General features: G+C 43.8%; 1 protein-coding gene across 1 annotated transcript in view; it reads right to left on the bottom strand.

Moving 5' to 3' along the window:
- LOC142579849 (uncharacterized) overlaps positions 1 to 12,403 on the bottom strand; it is a 58,089-nt gene that overhangs the window by 45,325 nt on the left and 361 nt on the right. The window lies entirely within an intron of this gene.

Raw genomic sequence — 12,403 nt, 5'->3', positions numbered from 1 at the left:
GGCACGACCGAAAAGGTGTCGTTGTTCTGTTTACCTAATAACAAGGAGCAGCGCGAGAAATGGAAGCGGGCCATACCGCGGCAGGAAAGTGGCGGTTTTAATTTCGAATCGAAGTATGCACGTGTGTGCGCGAAACACTTTGACGCCTCGGACATCGTCACTGCGTACAATTTCAACATCAACGGCGACGACGTGTCCCTGGAGCGTGAGAAGCCGACGCTGAACACATTTGCTTTATGCTTTGTTGCAACCTCAATTTGTGTTATACCAGGATAGAGTAGTTCACAGCAATAGCGCCCTTACCCCGACCATCTATGAAAGGTATAGCATTAGAATTCCTTTAAATGCAAGTGTTAAAACAGAATAATATGCATTGTTTTATTTTCCATTGTCCTTTAGTCTTGGCTAATGATGGGCTACAATTCTTCAATTGCACGTACTTTTAAGTCTATAAGCTGCTATGAGTAAGAAGGTTATTAGCACACTGTTAGCTACATTTGTATTGTGATTTGCTGAGCAAGTTTTGTCTGCATGTTTAAGTAACAGCTGAAGAAGTAGAAAGGTGGTATCTCTAACAAGCCATTTAAAAAAAATTGCTGTATTTGTGATGTGGCTACTTGTGTTCGTTTGAGAGTTCTTTAGCCGTGTGTTATGAAATACTTATGCTTTACACTTTCTTGTTTATAGAAACAATCGACTATGCATTCTGTACTTATTGCCATTCGTTTGCTGGTGTTTGTTTCCTGCCTCCCAATTGCATACCTCTCACGTTCGATCTTATTTCTTTATGCGTATTATATCAGTGTCATGCTTTTAACAAACTTCTTGCATTGTGAATGGTGGACCATTTGTGACCGGACGCCTCCGTGCTATCTGTATTTCGCTCCGCTTATTTTACATGATAAATAAATGATCGTGCTTGTATTTTGTTTTTGCACCAACACGTTTTATTTATTTTCTTAATCGAATTATAAAGTTCTTTTTCATTTTTCGACCATGATAAGAATATCAGGACCGGTGATTGCAGCATTTTAACATATTGTAAATAGTTGCGAATTAAGAACCAAAATACCTAGTCTCGTCGTTTCTGCGTCGAAACCACGAGCAGTGAAGTGCTGAGCTTACTGACGCTTCTAAACGACTGCTTGCTAAGGCAATTGCCTAATTACAGCTAGTTTCAACTGTGCAGGTCCTAACACTTCAGGTTCGCCTTAATCCGTTGTTAAAAGCCGCACCGAAGGCATTTAGCAGGATGCGTTGTTGGGCAAGTTGGTTCATTGTAATAGGAAACATTGGTTGCGCTTTCTAGACAATCACATGTAAGAAGACAGGACAGGTCTGTCTGTCTGTCCTGTCTTCTTACATGTGATTGTCTAGGAAGACATTTAGTAGCGAAGTTCGTCTTGCATTAATTCTACCTAAATCTTATTCAGAAATGACATCGCTTTGCAAAAAATCTTAAGCGCATGGAGCAGCTCAGTTCCCTTTTCTTTGTCATTAAGTATTCTACGGTAGCAGCCCTTTGCAATAGCAATTTCATTCTTTTGATCTCGTTATAAGATGCTGCCCACAGAGTCCTTCCATGCCACAGTTTAACAGAAACTGAACAGCTGTGCTCGGCGAACAATCTGGCGCTACGCGCAACGGAGAATTGGCGCTTACTCCTCTGGTGATAAGTGGGACCACTGGCGTTTTGTTGCGAATGCACGGTGTTTAATTTAAGGCAAATATTAAAAAGCGGAGCCCACCGAAGCGTTGAGGCGAACGGCGATGACGAAGAAATCCGGACCGGGACCGCCCGGCCGTGTACAGCGGACGCACTTCGACGGGGGCGAAATGCAAAACACCCGTTTATTTAAATTTAGGTGCATTTTAAAGGATCCCAGGTGGTCAAAACTAATCCCGAGTCCCCCACTACGGCGTGCCTCATAATCGTATCGCGGTTCTGGCTCTTCAAATTCCAGATCTTTCTTCTTTTTGGTCTGAGACCGCCGCAAGCTCCATGTTATGAGCGGCTTTTTTTTTTCGTCCCGTGCGCTCATATCATCGCAGAAGACACGCTCAGGCAGTAATTTAATTATATTCAATGTTAAAAATAGTTACGTGAAACTAAAGCGATCGTTGAGGAAGTTGAGAAAGCTAGAATACCGAGGCTGCCCCACACACAACCACAGCGGTAGCGGCGTTCGCATGCCCTCTCATGCACGGTTGCGCCTCTAGCGGCGGGCGCTGGCGCTATATGAAACTGAGGCGGCAGTTTCGTGACCAGAAAAAACATGGAAGGACTCTGCTAATACTCAACTACTCGTATTAAAAATATAATTTCATTCGATTATAAGCCGGAAAAAATGCTACTTGTCTACGTCTATTCGATTCTAGGAAAAAATAACATTTTGACGTTACCCTTCAGTAATATGGGTGTTCGAAAGGTTTCGTTTTCGCTCGACTCTGCGCCGCGCACGCTTTGGAGTTTCAGTAGTTTCGTTATCGCGTCGTGCTGTGAGGGTTCTGCTCGCGAAACTTTCATTTGGAACAAGCAGCGAGAATGCCACGTCCATGTGATGTCGTGGGAAGCCCTCGTTGCTTTCCCGCTCCGGAGAGCCGGTGTCTAGGCCGCCGTCGTAGTACGCAACGACGCCGGCAGTGCGAGCCCTCAGAAGCAGGTCGCGCTCGTCGGTGCTCAAATCGCTGAAGTTGAGCCCACCATCGCGAGCCAATCTGTCGGTGTCAGGGTCCATTGCGACGAGCGTCGAAGTTAGCGTCATAGAATGAAGTACCAGCTTATGGGCGTCTTGCGCTGGAGTGTGAGGTATAGTAGCGGCGCCTGGTGGCGGTGCGGGAAACGACATCTGGGTCGTGCCAGCTTGGGTCGTATTGAGCCCTGGCTGTAGCGAAGCACGTTTCTAGGCCGAGTTTTGCGTCGATTCGCACATTTTTATGCCCTGTTGCGAGTGCGAAAAGGCTCGTCGCTTCTCATAGACCACGCCGACCACGCTGCGAGCTCGCTGCAGCCTATAGTTTAACGAAAACGGACTCTCCGTGTGCCGTGGGACGTAACGTGGGACGTAATTCGTTTCTCCTTCCGCTAGCCACCATACTCCCGCTTTCGCTCTGCTGTCGGCTCTGTCTAGGCTCTGTTTCTGGCCGCGCGTTCGCGTTTTGCGCAGAAATGCCGTAGCGCCGTCTGCGGACGCCGTTCTACTCACCGATGGCGCAACGTCACTATGAGACCATGATGTCAGTTCTCCTCAATCGGAGGGCGGGCGATTTGAACTGCGCTAGAGGTACGCGGACGCTTCAGAACGCATTTTCTCTTAAAATAAGTCTCTCCTTGGCACGAAACAAGCGTTTCGAGGTTTCTGGGATGGTATTTCAACAGTCCACGTTGACTTAATAGTAGCCTTTAGTGTCCCTTTAAGAAAGAGCACGGGTAACCACAGGCTGATAGTTCCCGCCGTACCACGCTTACGTCGGCTGCGTAGTCTTCTTGTCTCGTGCAGATTTTCTCCGCGCGTCGTAGAAGCGTCGAAACCACTGCCCTTTTGTGAGAAGCAGGTTGCAAGGAGCCGAAATGCAAGTAGCGTCCTGTGTGAGTTGGCTTTCTGTAAACTGCGAACGACAAAGTAGGCCCCTTTCTTTCAATCAGCATATCAAGGAACGGAAGCTTGCCGTCGACTTCCTCTTCTACCATGAACTGGATCGCTGCTTCCATGCTGTTCAGGTGTGAAGTGAACGACTGAACTGCTTCTTTATGAATGATGCAAAAACAGTCGTCCACGTAGCGAAAGAATGCCTTCGGAGCAGGGCTGAACGAAGCGAGTGCTCAACTTTCAAGTGCTTCCATTGTCAAGTTAGCGGCGGTTACCGATATAGAAGCTCCCATAGCCGTTCCGTGGACCTGTTTGTGGAAACACTCTTGGAACGTAAAGTACGTATTTTCTAAACAGAACTGTAACAGCCGAGCCAGGTCCGGTGCATCAATGGGCGATCTCTCGGGTAGAGTGGCATCCGACTCCAGAGCGGTACTGCATACATCCACGGCCAGTTCCGTTGGCACACTAGTAAAAAGCGATTTCACGTCAAAAGAGACCAGGATGTCGTTTTTGTCCAGTACGACGTCACGGACTTTGTCCATCAAGTCGTAGGAATTGCGTATGTGAGTGGCACGTTGTCCGACGAGGGGCGAAATGACACGATGTAAAAATCCTGATAGCTTGTGCAGGGGTGAACGCGTGAAATCTACGATTGGACGCATGGGAACGCCTGGCTTGTGAACCTTGGGGAGGCCATAAAGAGCAGGGGCCGAACCATTATGACAAAGTAATGTAAAACGCAATAGACTGGGGGAAGGCACGTGTCCTTGCCAGGGAAAAGGGGCTATCTCGACGCCTTTATCTTGAGTCCCTCATGATCCAGACTACGCCACACACTCTGAACAGGAGCGATGGCAATCTGCCGTCAGTGTATGTGCGCTGCCTGCGTCACGTGTTCTAGACTATTTAAGCGAGCTGCTCGAGCACTTTTGTTTATTTTACCTGTGAACAAGGCTCCCGTGTGGGAGCCGAAATGTCTTCTTTTCTTTTAAATCTTTATTTGGTCGGCGAAGTGCCCCGGGTTTTTGTTAACCTTTTAACCAACTATTTGATTTACATTTGACATTTTGAACATTCGCACAGCACAAGCCATACTCGAGAAGAACACCATCAGTGCAGATTGTGAAACACCTGACGAGTAGGGAAAAGAAAGCTTCGTTTTCAGGGCTCTGAAATTATTTTGAGTTTTGTGCAAGTGCACCGTCAGTAGCGTACCTTCTGGTGATTATCAAGGGTTCAGCATTTAATATATCTGCTCTTACCAACACTAACAATACGAGACATTCCTCTAACAATTCTTTCCTTCCTCAAATAAACACTAATTGTCAATGTTTACTGCTCTTTTATGGTGATTAAACACTAAATTAAACCACCCCCTATTAAAGCCTGCCGCACAACATTAACATTCAAGAGAGATATGAAGAAATATTTACTATCGACACTACTGGCTACAGACTCATTACTACGAACATATATTATATACAAATTTATTTTACCACTTTCAGTGCTTCTGTACTTGCCTAATGTATCGCTTTTATTCTCTATATCCCATTGTCTTTATTTTTTCCTTCCTTATTTTTAGAAATTTTAAGTTTTTTGTCGCACAATATATATTTCACTTGTACTTTGCATATTGTAAGCATATTTTTGTTTCTAATTATCTCGTACATTAACCCTGTGTTCTTTGATATGTGTCATCCCTATGTTTCCATAACGTGCCAATTACTACATTTTTATTTATTCATACACATCATCTATTTCATTTGCTTGCATTTGTAAGCACCTTCCTTGTATTTGATTACTTGCTTCATTAACTTCGTGTATTCTGATGTGTATCACTGCTATGTTGCCATAATGTATTCATTACTATATTAACTACTAATAGGTCCCACTGACAGTTTTTGTAACTCTGGGACCTCCATCTGTACTAATGATGAATGATGAAATAAAATTTAGGTATTCTGCATCAATTGTGTAATTATTAGGTATTAAACATCACCATTGCTAGATGTCACAGTGGCACCACTCACCAGGTTTTGAGCCACCTCTAGTAGAACGAACAAGTGATCATTTTTCATGAAGTGGATTGGCTTCCCACATGACATCATTAAGAATACGCAAAGCAAGCCTCCTCATTAAGCTTATTTTTAGTAGGATATGAAGGCACAGTAATTGATGTACCTGTAAAAGTAAACACACTAATGTAAGACATGTAGATGTTTCTTGAGTCCAATGGTAGACTTGCCTGAGATAGCAGATTGTCTGCCACTGTTGTCTACACACATACTATTGACTAAGAAAGTTTACGGACCACGGGATCTCAGAAAACGCTAAATATCCGAGCAGCCTTTAAAAGTAGCCAGTAAAACCGTACATCACAATGTTCGCATATACTAGTAGAGGCTGGAAATGGGAATACCAGGCTTCGTTTTGAGGCTGCGGAGATATTCAGCTTTTTGTGAGATCCCTCCATTCGTTAACTTTTTGGGTTGATAGTACAGTTGTATGTGTGTGGTAGGGAAGGTATGAATTAGAAAGTTTCCCCAAAAAATCAGGGCTTTGCTATAGATGTGCCAGGCTGTAGATGTGCAGGCAAAAAGTGAAAAAGAATGCAATAATGTTTAACAATAGCACAGTGACAACAGCAACCAAAGCAAAGCAGCAGAGGGGTACATGTGGTGGCAGAAACTTGCACTGTATCTATTACACTTATATTCTTGTACTGCAGGTGAGTGCAGAGAGTAAGTTACCGCGACTGCACACTGTACAAAACATAAGCGCTCTATGTAAACTTCGTTTTGAGGCCTTCATCACCACAATAACAAAAAAAAGCTGCATCTCTAAGTGACACAGGAACACACTAGGTTCAAGTAAACTGCAAGTAGCCAACACTACTGTCATTGTACGATGTTGTGTCCAATGAGGCAGGACATAGCCAAGGCCACATAGAATAAAAGTGACATTGGAGAGGAAAGGCTTTAGAGGAGGGTAATTTTTAACCACTTGCAGCTCTTTATATAGCATGGTGACATGAAGCTTTTTTGAGTAACCATTCGAGGAGAGATACTGTGTACGTGTAGGTAACACACAACTAAAATAGTTTCAGGGACCCTTTGGGTGATGAGGTTAACATTTAGTCTTTTTTTCTTTATGCACCCACAAGGTTCTGTTACACATGTACAGTTTTTCCGTGAACATTTTTTTTCCTTATCAATTTGTGTTGTACCTGTTTTTTCACCAATAAACTTCCATTTGTGAATAGGTGCTCGTGTGTGTTCCTTACTTTCCTTGTACGATTTTGTTCTGTTTTCTTTAACTTCAGTCTTTCCTCAGCGGCAATGCTGATGTCATTGTTATTGATTTCTAGTGCTTTAAGCTAATATGGCCAGTCCTACACAATAGAGAAAAAGTGAAATAAAGAAATGCGCAAGATATGCATGCTGGGATGTGAAGTGATTGCTTACGATGGGGCAGGGTGGACACCTTAGGGAATGATGGCTGGAACAATGTTATAATTATTTTCTTTTTCACACTTTCTCATTGGTCTCAGCAGCATTCTGCTTACATTATCATCAGCAGGTCTACCAGTAAATGATAAACAAATTCTGACATTATACCAGCTAATAACTGCCTTGCTCAAGATGGACAACTGAGCTATTTCATGATAGGAGTGTTTGAAAACTTGCATCAATACTGACTGAACGAAATGCTATTTTGCTTCAGCTACCTAGAAAGAACTAGCATTATTGGGGTTGATCTTTTGATATGTCTTATGGTAAATGAATGGAGGTGCATTTGCCCATTCAGAATGAGAATAGTGGAAATTAATGGGACATTGAAAAGACACTTCAATATTCCGACGGTTGTTACAATTATGAAGGGGATGACAGTTCCCGTAGCATTACTGTTCTGCTTACCATTTAAAAGTTACCAGCTTACTGCTGTGGTTTGGACATTAAACTCTACATTCGACCTCACATTGGGTGTTGTTGTTGCACCTGCCTTGAACCCCACCCTTTCCATGCATATGAGGTGTGTTGAAAAAGAAACCGAACTTTTGCTATAACAGCTTTGCTGCTTATGGTACATCTTCAGTGCTGTCCCCTTCAAAGTAGTCCCCTCTACTGGCAATGCACTCTTCCCATCTTTTCTTCCATTTTTTGGAAAGCCTCCTGGAATGCAAATTCTGGAATGGCATGCAGGTCTCTTCTCGCATTGTCCTGGATCTCCTCTAGGATTTGGAAAGGGTCTAGGTCCGGAGAATATGGTGGGTGGGGCACAAAAGGAGTGTGGTGTTTCGCTAAGTAGCTGCAGACAAGGAGCCACATGTGAGCCAGGGCATTGTCATGATGCAACATTCAAGCCTGATTTTCCCACAATTCAGGCCTCCTACTGCACACACAATCTCTCAAACAGGTTAGGGTTCCCTGGCAAACTTCTTTGTTTACCATCTAACCATGTGGCACAAATTCCTGATGGGCAATGCCTTTGCAGTCAAAAAACACAACCAACATCACTTTCATTTTTGACCGACTCATGCGTGCTTTTTTTGGATGAACAGAACCTTTGGCCACCCACTGCGACGACTGCACTTTCGTTTCAACATTGTAGGCATAAACCCATGTCTCATCGCCTGTTATGATGTTCTTAAGAAAGTTTTCATCGTCATTGGCAGCGGCAAGCATTTCCTGGCTTATTTCAACACGGGTCTGCTTCTGTGCACCAGACAACAAACGTGGCACAAATTTTGCACTGACACGACGCATCCCAAGTTTGTCACTCAAAATTTCATGACATGATCCTACGCTGATACCCACGTCATCAGCGGCTTTTCAAACAGTCAAACAACGATTTCCACGAATCATAATTCGAACTCTCTCGATGTGGTCATCATCTGTGGATGTGGAAGGTTGTCCAGGCTTGGGATCGTTACCGACCAACATTCTTCCCTCTTCAAAACGCTTGAACCAATCATAGCACTGCGTGCGACTCATATAGTCCTCCCCGTATGCTTGGCTAAGCAACTGAAATGTCTCTGTGAAAGTTTTCCCAAGTTTATAGCAGAACTTCACACACACACACTGTTCTTCCAATTCCTTCATTGTCACTTTGGCACCAATCCGAAGAGCAGCTTGTTCATGTGCTCACTTCAGCGGCTGTAGCTCGCCAAATAACAGCCAGAGCGAAACGCAGCGAATGGCAGTTTGTTGTCTAAACCTGCCGCTACATGCGCTCAGTAGCCGCAGCGCGCTCCCTCTGCTGATTGGCACGCTATTTCAAAAGTTCGGTTTCTTTTTGAACCCACCTTGTATATATTACTGTACACACACACACACACACAAAAACCTTGAGTCGTAAGTGAGCACTGTGTCTGTCCCCTTTCCTTTTCCAATCAGTTGACACTGTTTTTGTTCTAAATACCTTCTAGGTAGTAGGCCATCAAGAAACTGTCTTGAAAGTGCCCTATATTATCTGTGTTGTAGAGTCCAGTTTGTCAGTCCACCTAAATTTAGCATTGTTTATAAATTCTGCTTAAGTGCTTCAAGATTTTATGTATTCTGTACACTTCTGCAGGTCAACACGACCGCATATTTCATGTAAGTAAAAGTTACTATGCAGAAAATGCTTGTTTTATTTGAAGACTAAGCAGTTTAAGTGATAATGCATGTCCTGACTAGGTAAAGTTAATGGAAAGTGACCAAACATATTTTTCATGAAAGAAAGGCTATGTATATGTACTACAGGTAATACAAACCTCTATTTGCATGCCGCTGCTATAGCTCCCATGACCAGTGTGACTTGCTTTCTGTAAGCAGTACAGGCTGTACAGAGCTGTCAAGTCAGCTAGTCTTTAGCCTATCTAGCTTGCTTTCCTGGTGCTTTCATGTATACAAACCAGAAGGCCGCCTTCTACAGTATTATGCTGAAGATTATAAATGGTTGCCTGACACTTTGCCTTGCAATGTTCACAGGCATTCGGCTTACCAGGAGGCATCATTTGTGTTGGCAACAGTAGGTGAGAGGTAAATAAAAAGTAAAGTACACATTAATTTAAAAGCCTTCATCTTCACTACATTGTGCAACATGATGCCTTTCCAAAGGAATGTAGCCAGTGCCATCTGCAAGCACATTGCTCACCAGCTGCAGTGGCTTCATATCGACACAGGTGACACGCAAAGACATCATTGTGCTTGAAGTGAGGTGCATGTAAAGCACCACAATCCAATAAAACTGCTCATCTTTTATACATGTACTGCGTTTTTGCTCCCACTTTGAGGATGACATGATGAGCCTGAATGCCATCAGCCATCCCATACAAAAACTGTCCCAACTTTCATTCAAATGACTCAACCTAACTGCGATAGGCTAGCAATTTTCTTGTTTGGATATGCTGTTCAGTTTGTGCATGTTATAGTGCAGGCATACCACCAATTGAGTTAAGCATTGTGAAAATCAAGTACACTACATTGCCTGCTTAAGCACATGAACATTAAGCAACAAAATCTTTTTCTGCTCATGCAGTGACCTACAGCTGCAAAGGAAGACACAAAGACAGTGCAGACGTGTAGGTAATATCAAGTTTTGATGCAGACATAGTAAGCTGTGGTGAAGAATGAAGTGTAATCTGTGTTTCCACTTCTGCATGAATTTTGTGGAATAAACCATTGCAAAATGAATATGTGGCATCAGCAACAGATAGCCAGGCATTATCACAAAAAGAAGCAAAATAATGCTGGGGAGTGGTTGTCGAAAGTTGCAGGTTCTGGAGGAGAGAGACAAAAGGACAAGACTGCATCGATCAATTGGACATGACTGAAGGCATGCACGGTATGTCGAGCAAGAAGCGGATAGAAGGAGTATTAAGGAAACGCATGAAGGAGAAGTCTGACAGTGTGTGAAGGCAAGAGCATCACATAAAAAGAAAAATTTGAAGAAAGTAGCAAATGAATAAGGAGATCGGATGCCAAGGAGCAAGCATTTTCTGCTAGAAATGTTATTGCTCTCCTGTTCGCCACATAAGCATTGCGGATTAAACGAAGTCTCACTGTTTCGTGCAATGCGTTTGTCACTGGCTGACCACAAATGAATCGCTGTGTAATGAGCATTAAAAATTTCTTTTCAGCTCCTACTACTTTGTGATTGATGAGCCGGCTGTGTTTATATAGGTGCGGATCCACCTCCAGAGGGTCATCACTGAATTGCATTTTTTTTACAGGAGCGTGGACGCCTGCATAAATAGTGTTTTTTGACTGACTGCACATGTTACCAGGCTTTTTATCAATCTTTTAAATCACCCACACAGGCGTACCTTATGCTCTTCATTTAGTACAGAGGGTTAAACATCGAAAAAATGATGCAGCTCAAATAGGTTGAACGTGTATGCGTTTTCTATCCGCAGTGACGGACAACATGGCTCGAGCGTTGCATAATACCGTTTGCCTAAAGCCAGCTTCGAAGCCAGCAATGAAGCATGCGCATTGTATTGCGGCAAAGTATACCAAGAGTGAAAGCGGCCACTATGATATACGTGCCCACTTGCCGTCACGTCTCCTGCCGCAGTACAAGCACGGAGACGCCGAACAAGTGTACTGGCAGGCATTCAGAGTATTTCGCATGCGGTTGTAGCGATCTGAGCCCTTGTTTCGTCCACACAGAGCGCCCCGTATATGAGCTAGACATCGTAACAGCCGGGATTATTCAACGATCTACGGCTCAGATTGCATGGCGACGCAAGTACACACATACACATACAGAGTACAAAATTTTTATTCCCACGAATCTCCAAGTGTGTTGTATGCTCAGTTACATTAAGAACTAATGCATCGGCACGGCAGTTAATTCATAAACTGTTTCCGTTCCCGCAATTCCCCTGCAGTGTGTGGTATGCTGACCTTGATCAACGACGCTAATGAACAATGCATCGGCACGACGTAATGCTTTGCCACTAAAGTCATCCGAGAAGACACCTCACTTCCAAACGTATCCCCTTGCGACTACAAAATTTAATATGCTACCGCCGCAACAAAATAGCAACAAACTCACCTCGGACGCGGCTTTTTCGCCTTGCCGGTCACGCATCCTGTCGATTCTCTGCAGCAAGCTCGGCTAGGGACAAACGGAGCAAACGGTTTTCTTCCCCGTAGTACCTAAATGACGAGAAATTTTGAGCACCTAAAGTCCCCACATTTCTCTCTCGCAACCACTGCTCCTCGCGCGTGCGCAGAAAGAGCGGTGAAATCCAATTTCGATGTGCTCGTGTAGTAAAGGAGTGTTCCCGAAAATAAAGTCAAAATTTTCATGACAAAGGAGGCCATGAAAAGAAAAGTAAATAATTTCAAACTCACCAGTTTGACATTATTTGACTAGCTGCATTTTAAAGTAGCCGCAACTACAAATCAGCTGTTTGCCTCTGCCTCGAGTCACTTAACGGTTCCCCAAAAGCTCATGCGGGAAATATATAACTTTGCGATAACAGACAACCAACACTTCTCTTGTTTGAAACAATAATTTTGTCCTACAGCGTCAGCACAGCTTTCGCGCACTTGTTGCAGGCCACAACGCCAGGCCTTCGTTCTGAACACACCGTGGTTCCGATACAGTAGCGAAACCAACATATGCAAAATCATGCGGCGGCAGGAATTCAAGCTTCACGATTTCAAAAATGCGATTCAGATAGCACTTTTGAAATCTTATCTGCAGGATTTCTCACCGCGACAACTAGTACGACTTCGTATCAAACCCGGGGCTTATATCACGCACGTGCGTGTATACTTTCGCTTGACGCTAAACATGACTGATAGCAGAAACAT

The sequence above is a fragment of the Dermacentor variabilis genome, chromosome 4, assembly GCF_050947875.1.
Source record: "Dermacentor variabilis isolate Ectoservices chromosome 4, ASM5094787v1, whole genome shotgun sequence".
Lineage (NCBI taxonomy): Eukaryota > Metazoa > Arthropoda > Arachnida > Ixodida > Ixodidae > Dermacentor > Dermacentor variabilis.
Note: the sequence above shows the minus strand (reverse complement) of the source record. Positions and strands in the feature narration are given on the sequence as shown.